The following is a 14,340-nucleotide window of genomic DNA, read 5'->3' on the forward strand; positions in this document are numbered from 1 at the left end:
CTTCCACTGACACCCTCCTTCGACTGACTGAACTGGTCCTCACTCTGAACTACTTCTCTTTCCAATCCTCCCACTTCCTCCAAACCAAAGGAGTAGCCATGGGCACCCGCAGGAGCCCCAGCTATGCCTGGCTCTTCGTTGGAGATGTGGAACAGTCCATCTTCCGCAGCTACACTGGCACCATCCCCCACCTTTTCCTCCGCTACATCGATGAATGTATCGGCGCTACCTCGTGCTCCCACAAGGAGGTTGGACAGTTTATCCACTTTACTAACACCTTCCACCCCAACCTCAAATTTACCTGGACCATCTCAGACTCATCCCTCCCCTTCCTAGACCTCTCCATTTCTATCGCGGAGGATCGACTCAACACGGACGTTTACAAACCGACCGACTCCCACAGCTACCTAGATTACACCTCCTCCCACCCTGCCCCCTGTAAAAACGCCATCCCATATTCCCCAATTCCTTCGCCTTTGCCGCATCTGCTCCCAGGAGGACCAGTTCCAATACCGAACAACCCAAGATGGCTCCTTCTTCAAAGACCGCAATTTCCCCTCAGACGTGGTTGACGATGCTCTCCACTGCATCTCCTCCACTTCCCGCTCCTCCGCCCTTGTACCCCGCCCCTCCAATCGCCACCAGGACAGAACCCCACTGGTCCTCACCTACCACCCCACCAACCTCCAGATACATCGTATCATCCTTTGTCATCTCCGCCACCTCCAAACAGACCCCACCACCAAGGATATATTTCCCTCCCCACACCTATCAGTGTTCCGGAAAGACCACTCCATCTGCGACTCCCTCGTCAGATCCACACACCCCACCAACCCAACCTCCACTCCTGGCACCTTCCCCTGCAACCGCAAGAAATGCAAAACTTACATTCACACCTCCCCCCTCACTTCCCTCCAAGGCCCCAAGGGATCCTTCCATATCCGTCGGAAATTCACCTGCACCTCCACACACATCATTTACTGCATCCGCTGCACCCGATGTAGCCTCCTATACATTGGGGAGACAGGCCGCCTACTTGCAGATTGTTTCAGAGAACACCTCTGGGACACCCGGACCAACCAACCCAACCGTCCCGTGGCTGAACACTTTAACTTCCCCTCCCACTCTGCCAAGGACATGCAGGTCCTTGGCCTTCTCCATCGCCAGACCATAGCAACACGACACCTGGAGGAAGAGCGCCTCATCTTCCGCCTAGGAACCCTCCAACCACAAGGGATGAATGCAGATCCCGCCCCCCCTCGGGCCTATCACCCTCACCTTAACCTCCTTCCACCTATCGCATTCCCAATGCCCCTCCCCCCTACCTTTTATCTTATCCTGCTTGGCACACCCTCCTCATTCCTGAAGAAGGGCTTATGCCCGAAACGTCAATTCTCCTGCTCCTTGGATGCTGCCTGACCTGTTTAAGAGGCTATAAAGCCTCTAAAGAAACCAGAACAACACAAGAATTATGCTGATTCTGTAAACAAATACTTGAGCTCTCTGAGACCACCATGAACACTGAGAACACTCATTTTATTTTGCTAATGAAAATGTATGCATATTCATCAACGGACTGCCCAGTAATTGATCCAGATTGCTGGTTCAGTCACTGCTACTGGTCACTGAAAACACATACACACAGCCACCAGTTGAGAAGAGGCAAAGCTGGGTGATTTGTCCCAATGAGGCTTATCAGTTTAGCGTCAGAACAATCCTAGCTGAACACCCAGATTGACAGATTAGTGGTGCTGGAAGAGCACAGCAGTTCAGGCAGCATCCGAGGAGCTTCGAAATCAACGTTTGCCCGAAACGTCGATTTCGCTGCTCCTTGGATGCTGCCTGAGCTGCTGTGCTCTTCCAGCACCACTAATCCAGAATCTGGTTTCCAGCATCTGCAGTCATTGTTTTTAACCCAGATTTACTTTGAACAAACTGGTTAAAAGCTCCAAACTCTCATGATCTGGTGCTGGAAATGCAATTAGGCTAGGACCTCACCAGAAATCACAAGGTCCATTAATTTTTCTAAGGCTGGGCAGAACAAAAGGAATGAATCCTCAGCAATCCATGTTTTGTGCTTAGCTGGACTGTGGAAAACCCCAGTTCAGGGCCAGGATCGGTTGCTGCTGGGCCATCAGGCATGAAATTAGTGATGGAGGAGGGGATAGATGAACTGCAACAGAAGAAAATTCCTCCAGGTCCCACAGGCAACCAATAAAAACTGGAAATTTATTTTGGGGAGATTTCTTTTTGTCATGGTCCACTTCTGTTTTGCACTCAGACTGCAGTGAAAATTCCAGTCTCTTCCTAATGACTGCATCATGACTAGAGACAGGCAGTTATAAAGGAGGTTTCTGCCCGCTGTGGGTGGGTGGTTTTGTAACCTGAAATAAAAATCAAACATAATCCTTTCCCTAGTGAGCTAATGTCTTTGGTAGAGTGAAAATTCTTGTAAAATGTATTTCAAATAATTGTGCAATTTTCAAACAAAAATTAGAGACAGTGTTACATGGGTGATGAAAGTAATACCTGGGAAATCACAGTATACTAACATTATAAGATACAGCAAACAAAAACTAAAATCAAAATTCTAACAACCTTAGAAACAAAATGCAACTTAGAATAACTGACCATATGAAGGCTTGAACCTAAATGTCTGAGGTGTCTTTACTACTTAGCAGCTTTATCTGTGAGAGATGCTCTTGCATTTCACATCACACAGAATTTGGGATAATGGTTTGTCAGATATCAGGAGACTAATTATATTCCTGGAGCATTTACTTACCTCCAGGTAGTATAAATCTTGACAGGTATTTATGAATATTACACCCATGTTTCCTGTCAGTGTTTGATCTTACATCTCCTGGAGTTTACCTCCTGACTGGAGGACACCATCATCAGTGGAAACCTTATCCATTCTTTGTACTTTTGACAAGGAAATCACTTTCACAGGTGTTGAACTAAACAGAGAAATCACTAAGAATGTCATAAATCACTTTAAAGATTGCCAACTCAATACGGGCTTAATACACAGAAATCCTCTGAAGTGATCTCCTTTTCTATGAAACACTTGTCTGACAGACTTGGTGCTGAGTACAGCTACTAGTATGGAGCAGCAAAACTACAAGTAATCACACCTCAGCTTTCATAAAGAAGAGGTGTGTAATACTAAATATAATGGCTGGAGTGGATTTCTCAATGTACATTTCTTTGACATATGTGATAAATACTCTATTGGATATTTTGAATATATTTCCCCGCCAATTTTCCTCTAAGGATGGTCCAAAGTGTTGAACTACTGCACTCTTGACTTTGGGACAACCATAAACTAAAGATATAAGTTTTTTTTAGCAATAATAAGTAAACAACTGAGAAAAATAGATAGATAAACAGACATATAACAGACTTATACAGTGTTTTCCACAAACTCAAACATCCCAAAGCTCTAATGAAACAGGAAATGAATAACATTGAACCATTGTAAAATGTCATGGTGGTTTTAATGTTAAATTTGAATGATAATGTAAAATCTGCCATTCTAGTAAACATGTGACTCCAGACTAACAGAATTGTGTCAACTCTTATCTGCCCTCTGGAACAGCCTACTCAGTTCAGGGGGGATTTAGGTATGGGCAATTAATGCCAGAGATGTCCACATCCCGTGGACAAATATGAAAATATTCCTAACAATGGCAGGATTCCATACAATTTGCCCCCTGTTATAGAATCATGCAAAAGTGACAATATTTATGGCCCGAGATATTAATGCTGATGCATTATTCAGTGGTTAAGCAATAGTGTTGCCATCACCCAGTGGACTAAAAGCAGGTCTTCACCATCACGTAGTGGGTAAATAAGTGAAGGAAGAGCAGCATTAACACTTTAACGTGGCTGTAAATGTAAATACACAATGAACACTTGGAAGCTTTATTCTGAAAAGATGCTTTGGCAATTGGTGCTATTGAATTAAAAAGAAACTCATCTTACAGGTTGCAAAACATCCTGCACCAACCCAGCCAGGAAAGACACATAGTTTACAGATCTCAAGATGACTTCCTCAAAGCGCCTCGGTCAAAAGGCATCAGAGGAAGTCATCTAAAATAAGCAACGTTAGTGAGCTGGTACATGGTGTCACAAACAGTTTTAAGACATTTGTTTAAATTGCCCATGATCAAGGTGGCTGGGTGCATTTCTTGGACAGAGTGAGTCAATTTAAAGTAATCCCACAGCAAACCTTTTGTATTTAAAAATGAAAATGGTATGTATATTTTTCACACTGTTATCCCAGAGGTTTCTAAAGAAATTTATGTCTCACTCATGTTTTTTCACACTGACCTAAACAAGATGAAGACACAAACAATTCTTATAAAAATGGAATCAAGTTCAGTCTCTATTTGAGGTCTGTTTGTTTCACAGTCTAGTTGCTGTGTTGTCTAAAGACATTAAAACTGAAGAGATATTTCAGCAGTTGTGATGGGTCCTTTCGTCAATCTATGAAGAGGTTGGTTTCACAGATAAGCATGAAGACAGAACAAGGTGGGGGATAGTGTCCTTTGTTTTTCTTTCATGGTACCTGTGATGTGGTTGACTACAGTGATCCCAAGGCTCTTCAATGTTGGTTCATCTCTCTCTGTATTGCAGTTCTGTCTACTCATGTACAGTTTGCTCTTTCGGTTACTGCTGTTGCAGGAAGAAACATTGGCCAATATGTTACCTGTCTTCCAATAAGACATTACGACATTTTTTTATGACAGTCTGAATCCTTCTCCCAACTACAGTCATGGCTTTTCACGCTTCAATGTTTCTTATCAATTAATGTCTTTTGTGTTGAGAAGAATGGATCAAAGCCAACAACTTCTATTTACACTTGTGAAAGATCCATTGGATTCCAATGTGTCTTTCCTGCCAGGGAATGTCTTTTGTCTCCAGAAGAGATAAAGTCATGTGACTGAATCTATAAGGAAGTGTAATTCCCCAGAGTCGATTTTTGAATCAGTCAGTTTTTAACATGATGTGGAAGTCCCGGTTTTGGACTAGGGTGGACAAAGTCAGAAGTCACAAGGTACCAGGTTATAGTGCAACAGGTTTATTTGAAATCTCAAGCTTTCAGAGCGCTGCTCCTTCATCACCTGTAGAAGATCACTACTGTCTAGAAGGTCAAGGTCAGAAGATATATGGGAACACCACCAGTTGCAAGTTCCCCTCCAAGCCACTCACCATCCTGACTTGGAAATATATTGTGATTCCTTCAATGTCACTGGGTCAAAATCCTGGAATTCCCTCCCTAAGGACACTGTGAGTCAACCCACAGCACATGGACTGCAGTAGTTCAAGAGGTCAGCTCACTACCGCCTTCTCAAAGGCGACTAGGAATGGGCAATAACTGTTGGCTAGCCAGTGATGCTCAAGTCCCACATGTGAATGAATAAAAAGAAAATTCTCCCGGAATGATAGAAAGGGAGAGATTGAGTGAGGTGCAAATTAGTGGCTCAAGTGTTAGTGGTAGTACAGGTGGTCAAAAATAATGAGCGGTTCAGAGAGAGTGAAGAGGCAGCACAAAGGGCATGCCAGGTTAGTAAGAGAATTGGATGTAACCCAGGGAAGATTCTGCATTCAACAGTGAGAGGAAACGAGCATGAACCTTGGTAGGATGTGGGTGCAGTAACAAAGGTAGAGTAAGTGTAAGGGAGCAGAGGGGAGAATGTGGCACTTACACAGATGGAGTCAAGAAAATTATTGACTTCCATTCGACACTGATGAGCTTTTCTACCTGGAAGACCAATGGCCCAGGTGGCAAAGTCAGACCAAGCTGGCAGGGTGTGATGGCATCATGTTCCATGCTCATCCTGGGAAAGGAAGACACCCTTGTCCAGCACCAATGCACCACCCGTCCACCAAGTCCTCCTGGTGCCTGTCTGCAAAGTGGGTACCAATTTCCCCTTATCTGTAATATCTAGCACAAGCATCATGAAGTATGCAGGGCAGCTCCAGAGTGACAGTGCTTCTTTGTGTGCTTTTTAAAGATGGCACTGGTGCTAGGCATGCTGGTCAATTCCAGGACATCTAAGGAGTGCAAGTTCTTCTGGGTACAGCCACTGGTAGAATCCAGCTAGCATTGGATGAGGGGGCACCCCGGAACATAGTAGATAGTTAATGAACTGAGTTTGGAACAATAGCATGAGCAAAGCCACTATAAACCTCACAGAGAGAAATCCTCCATGAAAGTCGACAAAATGTTATCAAAATATGACAAGGTTCAGCTCATAACATCCACCTGCTCTCTCAACTGAAGAAAGTTATGGAGTAAGAGGCACCCAAAAAGCTATAAGGAAATTGAGGCCTAAAAGAGACACATTTTACCCATGAAAAGTACATTTATTATTCTAATTTATAAAAAGAGCTAAAAATCAGAGCAATAGTGGGACTACCCCATTCCTGCTGTGATCCTATTAGCCACCATTTTGCTTAAGATGAGTGCTTGAATCAGGAAAACTTTCTTAAATTATTTGAATCAGGCTCCAAAAACATGCATTCAATGCTAATGCAATCTTGGAATAAAAAGAGATGGAAAGTAAACTTTTACCTCCCAGACAGTGATCTAATACACCCTCTCTCCCTCGCCTGGGATCCGATATAACTCATTCCCTAGAATGTGACACTATCCCCCACCACCACTCCCCACTCCGTACTTTGTCCCTCCTCGAGATCTGATTCATCCCTTCTCCTCAGGACCCCATACCCTCCCCTCCACCTCACCACCAGACCTGACACTCCCTCCTCTGTCACCCACTTCCCCCCAAACCCCCTCACCCCAGTCCCAGACTTCTCCTTTCCCAGTGCCAACAGCCTCCCCATCTCCTGCCTCTGGGACCTCACATCCCCCGGTAGTCAATAACACCTCCCTGTATCCTTGCTGGATGCAATGTCTCCTGCCAACTCCAATTTACTCTAAAGACCCCAAGGCTTTCTTGGCCTTTTTGCCACCTTGTGCCTTGGCACTGTACTTAGCTGGTACCCCACCCGCTAACCCTCTACCTGCCTGAAGCCCATACTCACCTCTCATCTACTTCCCTGGTACCCAACCCCTACTCACCTGGTACCCTGCACACCTGGCATCCTACATACCTGGCACTTTACCCAAACATCAGGCACCATAGTCTACAAGCAACCTGATATAATATCAACTTAACACACTACCCTTTTCAAAGGAGTTGTCAAAGTGGCACTGTATGAAACCTTTACGTTTCGGAATACAGTGGCTGACTGCTGGGAGATAGTTGCCTTCTCCAACTATCCTGCACTGTGCAGAACCTGTCAGATTTAAAGTGTGGAGCCACATTTCTGAAGGAACCCTGGTCGGAATCTTGTTAGAAATACTTAGCTCTTTCTCACTGTAAAGAAGTAGCAGATTGGCAACCTGCATGTGATTGTAACTCCTCAGAAAACCTGGCCTTTTATCTTGACTTAGTTATTACTTTTGGTCTGAGACATGGACTGACTACAGCAGACACCTCAAGGCACTGGGGCAGTATCACAAACCCTGCCTGCACAAAATCCTGCAAATCCACAGGGAAGGAAGGGGCACTAGCACCGGGCCAACGTCCCGGGCAACGAGGCACTGACCACCCCACCTTGATTGGTTACGATGGGCTGGCCACGTCACCCGCATGACCGACACGAGTCTCCCCAAGCAGGTGTTCTACTCCCAGCTCTGAAACAGCAGGTGGATAGAGGAAGCGCCTCAGGGATACCCTCAAGGCCTCGCTGGCGAAGCGCAACATTCCCACAGACACCTGGGAATCACTGGGCCAAGACCATTCAAAATGGAGGCGGACCATCAAGACTCGCCATCAGGAAAGAAATGGAAGCCAGGGGAAAACAGCGAAAAGATCTCACTGCCACATCAATGCCACCTCCCCCACCCCCACTCCTTTTCCTGTAACCACCATCTGCCCCAAGTGTAACAGAGCCTGCAGTAGACACATCGGTCTGTACAGCCACCTACGGACTCACCCTGACAGTGGAAGAGTCATTCTCATCTGAGAGGGACCGCCAATGATGCTGATGATAAGTTGGTGAACAGCTGGCAGTTAGGTTCAGAAAGGCAAAAGTCCTGTTGCCTTGAAGCTGTGATTTTTCACATTTCCCAGTATATATAACAGGAGAGAGCTGAACTCCAAGGAATTTAATTCTCAGTCTAGCTCATCATGACCAGATTGCTGGCAGTGAAGAATTTTGTGTCAAACTGTGAAAGAAAAACTTTCATCACTGGTTGTGCCCATGAGGGTGGCACTGATGACAGCCCAGGAATAGTCCCACAGCATTCCAGACTGACTCACTCTGCAAGTGAAAAAGCAGAGGGAAGAATAAAATTGAAAAGCAGTCAGGTAAAAATGCTGAAGTTTGACAGCAATCAGCAAGCTGTCCATGCATTGTAATGTTTTGTACATTTATATGGGATTGAATGAGCATTCCCAATTAAGCTTCTAACATAATTTTCTATCAAAAGTAAATGTACTTTAATTTGTCCTACAAAGTAAAATTGTTTTTAATTGTACTCATCATTTCATTCTTAGGACGTGGATATTGTTAGCGTTCAATGTCTAACTATAGCTGCTCTGACAAGGTGGTTGTCCTTGAACTATTAGTAACAGTTTGATATAACTAAGTGGCTTTATCAAGTATTTCAGAGGACAATGAAAGAAAAATTAATGTGGAATTGCAATCACATGGGGACACATGGTAGCTTTCCATTCCTAAAGGGCAAAACATTTATATATTTTAATGGTGACTTTTCTGATGTTTCAAACTATTTAGCCCTGGAACATAATCATTACAGTAGAAGCATCTGCAAAAACAATATGGATGGTACAATGAAAATCAAGTACAAATTACACCTTATTCTTTAATATTGCTTTAAAGTATTTGATGTAAACAGCTGATAGGTGAGTTTATTTGTGTTGGTTTACAATGCTACTAGATGATTAAGAAAGGATATTATGGTTACCACTTCCAAGCAAGACAAGCCAAAATATGTTTCAACATCTCCCAGTGCCCCAAAACATTTAGACATTGTGATTTCCTGCAATTTATTGGAATGAAAAGTTACAACATAGTAACTGGCATAATGTTAATCTCAGAACAACTAAAACTATAGTTGTGAATGGAGAAAATATCAAAATTAATGAAGCACAGAATGGAAAAACCAATGTAATTACTTTGGCTAATGAGATACAATGTAATCTTTTGCTAATAATTATGTGATTACATGGGTCACGTTAGGTAAAGGTTCAGTTGGAAAGCTATTTGTCTCCAGAGGTCATAGTGTAAACATACTGACTATTCAATATGCTATTAATTTAGATAAGTGGTATTACAACAGCACTGATTACTGGAATGTATTACATATTCAAACCTAAAATCCATAAAGCATTATTTTAAAGTTGCACAAAGTCGAAATAACATCTCCATCATAATGATCAAATTCAATTAGTGGTAAATATAACCCAAAATACAGTATTTGTTGGATATTGACCTGAATGAAACAAAAACCATGATTTTTTATGGTGAATTTGAATACAATGAACCTCTGTTGCTTAGTGAAAGAAAACCAACTTAAATGAACAGGATAGGACTAATATTCACTGTTGAACTGACATTACCAGCCACTTGCAAACAAGTTTGGTGTTCTAATGGTTAGCACAGTGAGAGCAGTGAACTGTGTACCATGATTCAATGAAAGCCAGTGCAAGGTGGGGGAGGGAAGTGAGTGAAGAGTGATGATGGTTGGTGGAGGATGGGCAGGTTTTAGAACTGGACCTCAGTACATCGGCTTTTTAGGCAGAAGCTGACTCCAACTAGGTCCCAATTTGGCAGTCAGTTTCCCTATGCCAAAAGAGGGTCAGAAAAGTGCTTGGCGCCATATTGCTTCTGGTGCTGTAAAGGTGTTTACGCCATGTGATAAAGCTGATCCTTTAACAAGGTTGTGTTGTCCTTAGTTTTTGTTTGTCAGACAGGTCATAAAATACACAGACTTCAAAAAGTCTAAGTTGAAGGGTTTTAGGGCCAATTTGATTATAGATAACAGATACTGCCTTGGGAAACAGGCTTTCAAGTTTTTTTTTTAAAACTTGTATAATTGTTTCAAACCACATGGTTTGACCAGTGGCACCTCTGCTGGGATATCCACTTTGCACCCGATTAAAACAACTAGCAAGGTTAGGGTCTGGGTTACCTTCTTGAAATGTTTCGATGGGTCTGGCCTGGTCTATAATGGGCATCTACCTACAAATAGCATTCAGTACGCTAAATATGCTGAGATTAGTTTACTCTGGGTGAAAATAGCATGCGACTTGGTGAATTAAAAACTATTGGATCCCAATTGCTCTGTAAGGTTAGGTGAATTGGCCATCCTAAATTGCCCATTGTGTTAGGTGAAGGGCTGAATATAAAGGAATGGGTCTGGGTGGGTTGCTGTTCGGAGGATCGGTGTGGACTTGTTGGGCTGAAGGGACTGTTTCCACACTGTAAGTAATCTAATCTAATCTAATCTTACCTAATTTTTTTCTCCTGCATGGACTTTTGAGGCCCATGTGTGACAATGGCTTCTGGAGCCTTTGGATGTCGATGGGTCAGTACATTGCTCAAAGTGCGCAAAACCTCTGAAATGCTGTGCAGTCTAGAGGGACCAGAGACATGATCTAAATCCAGCCTAATCAGAATCATATAAAAGGACAGGATGCTGACATTAGCTGGGTAAGAAAGTTTAAATCTAATTTTACATACAGTTTGTTGTCAGCGTTTCACTGAAATCCAGTTTCAGTTCTGAAGTAGGGTTTTAACAAGACCTACACTGGAAAAGCAGTTGTGTTTAATTTATTAAAGAAGCAGCACAATACAGTTTCTTTGTAACTGAGTCAGCTAAGCCTTTTATATTAGGAACATATAAATACACTCATTGAAGTCAGTTTGACCCAAGACTGAATTTTAGCAGTTGGAGAGTAAACAAAACTAACTTCTTAGTAATTTTGCCTGTAGTTAAATTAGTATTTAAATGAGATCTACAGTTTAAATTATGAACATCACACCCTTTAACAATGCCTCCATTGAAAGGCCTTGTATGTTAAGAACATATAAATAAGGCAATCGAATGTGCCTTTGCAGTTAAGTGTAACTTCACTAGAGTGTTGGAGTTGGGTGATTAAAGGAGGTGAAGGAGTAAAGAAAATAGGTGCTCCTTTGCTTTTGCTTTTTCTATCTTTATCAGTCTCTCGGAGTTGCTACTTATTCTGCTAGAGGAGAAGAAGTTACTTATTTAGTGAGTATCAGTGAGTGAGGTATATTCTATCTTAAGGTTTAACATAATATAGCAACAGATGGTTATGGTTAATAAAATAAACCATGATCAGATTACAAAACTGATAGTCAGGTCCCACCATTCTATGGGTCTCACCATTAGTATAAATATCGAATGGCCAATTGTTTCACTTTGATTCTATTATCCAGAATAAAAATGAATCGCTGATAGTCACATACCGATGGGCAGTGTTTTAAACAAAGTTGCAGTTCATTTAGAAATCAAACTGATTCCATGTCTGCGGTAAATGGCCACAGTTCAGCTTTCTCAGGGTTTGCCAGGTATTAAAAATACAGAAGTGATGACTTCATTAAGCTTCCAAAATTCAACCAGAAAAGAGAGACAAACAGATGCTGTTACCTTCTGATTTTCTTGTATTTGTTACTTTGCTGACTGTCCAGATGTTTCAATCAGAAGTTCAATCCAGCAAAGGTTGCTAGGCATGGAAGCATTTGTTCCAACAAGTGACCAAGCAGTTCAACACCCTTCAGTATTTTCCAACTATAAGTAAATACATATATTTCCAGCACCCATTAAAATGCACTTAAAATACATCATTGAATAAAATAATTAAGCAGTTACATTAAGAATGGTTGATTTGCCTCCATGATTGCAGAATGTGAGAGCTCCTGTATGCCAGTTTAGTCCAAGGCAAACTCACCTGCTTGAAATTTGACCAGCATCAGTTCAGGGTTCACATTGGAGGCTAAAGTACAGAGCCTGCGTTGCGTACCAGAGGGGTAACGTTACCTGGATTCTTTGTAACAGGAGGCAGTCACACCTCTTGGAATCAGATCATCGGATTTGATCAGTGTTCAGAGACGAGAGAGTGACTGCGAGTGAGGCAGGTAAGGGAAGCCAAAGGCAGGAGCTCGATAGCCTTTACTTTTTCAACTGTGCCACAAGTTGGAGTTTTTCCTGCTTATTTAGATGAGAATCCAAGGGGGCTGCAGCACGGATGAGTTAACTAATGATGATGCAGTGACACAGGAAGCCTTTCGGGTGAGGTGAGATATAAAGCATGTAATGACATTAGGACCCAGCCCTACTATCAGACAGATTGACTCTGCAGCCAAGTGCACGAGTCCAGACAGCACTGTTGCCTGCCAAGTCACTGGATTGGGACACGTGCTCAGGACTGGAGAGGCAGTGAGAGGGGGAGGAGCCAGTTGTCACAGCCAATGTGGGTACCAACAGCATAGACAGGACAAAGAGGAAGGCTCTACATTATCAATATGAGGAGCAAGACTCCAAATTAAGAAGATTTTTAAAGGGCATAATCACTTGATTAGTACACAAACGATGAGGAAATTAGCAAAAGAGCAAATCTGGTTAGAGAGATGAATGGCACAAAGACTGGTATGGAAGAAGTTGGCCGGGTTCATTAGGCACAGGCACCAGTAATGGGGAAAGAGGGATCTGTACTAATAGAGCAGTCTGCACCTGAATAGTGTTCTAGTGATTCACCTAACTAAAGAAATAGAGAGGTTTTTAAAAAATAATGATGGTTGTCATGGATCAAATTTAGGAAGGTTGTATGGCTGAATGCACAAATCAGATAAACCAAGAGCACAAGTAGAAATAAATAAATACGTTAAGTATGATACCAATACAGAGAATGGGAACTTGTCAGAAAGGAATGGTGATAATTCTAGAACATTTTAATCTAGTATTAACTGAAAAAGTTTGATGTGCAAGGGTAATCTAGCTGAGGAGTTAACAAAATGTGTTTGAGTTTCTCCGAAGAACATATTCTAGAGCCATCCAGACAGCAGGCCAAACAAGACTTAGTATTATGCAATGAGATAGGATTAACGATCCCATATGCAAGGGGCCCTTAACATTATTGAATTTTACATTCACTTCGAAGGAGAGAGGAATGGGACTTGGACTATTTTTTTTAAATTAAATAAGGGACAGTTATGAAGCATGAGCAAAGAAATAGCTAAGATGAATTGGCAAATTACATTAAAGGATAGGTCAATGAAAATGCAGTGGCAGATATTTAAAGGGCTATTTCAGAATACAGATCATATATGCATTCTAAAGAAATGGATCCACCAAATATCTTTAACTCGAAAGGTTAAAGATAATATCAAAGAGAAAGCATATAATTGTGCAAAAACAGAGAAGTCAGAGAATTGGACAAAATAGAAAAAAAATTTTAAAAAAGGAAAGCAAGCCAGAAGTATAAAAAAATTTAGTAAGAGTTTTTATGTTATTGAAAAGTTAACAAAATGAGGTTTATCCTTTAGAAAGTGAGTTTGGAGATTTAATATTGAAAAATAAGGAAATGGCAAATGACATGAACATATATTTTGCATCAGTCTCCATTATAGAGGATATGAGTAACATGCTAAAAGCTATGATAAATTAGGGAATGGGAGAGAAGAATGTTTGCAGGAAAAATACAAAAAAAAAGAGAAGTCAGACTGAGTAAATCATTGGAGCTATGAGCTGAGAGGTCCCTGGTTCCCAGTGGACTTCATTCTCACACCTGATACTAAGTGGCTAGTGAAATAGTTGATGCATTACTTTTCCAATAAAGTCTTTTGATTTTAGAGAAGGTCCCGTTAGATTAGTAGACAGAAAATCTTGTTTTTATTCCAAAAGCGTAGGAGACAAAAGGCAGGAAACTATAGGCCAGTTTGCTTACCTTCTAACATAGGAAATCAGGCAGAGTCTACATGGTCTTGTGAAAAGAAAATCATGTTTAACCAAATAAAAACTGTAAGAACTGCAGATGGTGTAAATCATGATCAAAAATAGGAATTGCTGGAAAAGTTCAGCATTTATGGAGAGAAATCAAAGTTAGTGTTTTTGGTCCAGTTCTGAGGAAGGTTCACTCGAACAAAAACCTTAACAGTACGATGTAACTGAAATTATACATTGAAAAATACCTTGGTTGTCTGTTGAGTCTTTCATCTGTTAGAATACCATGATAGTTTCACTTCTTTCATGTGTAAATCACAAAACCTTTTTTT

This window comes from Chiloscyllium plagiosum, chromosome 3, assembly GCF_004010195.1.
Source record: "Chiloscyllium plagiosum isolate BGI_BamShark_2017 chromosome 3, ASM401019v2, whole genome shotgun sequence".
Taxonomy (NCBI): Eukaryota; Metazoa; Chordata; class Chondrichthyes; order Orectolobiformes; family Hemiscylliidae; genus Chiloscyllium; species Chiloscyllium plagiosum.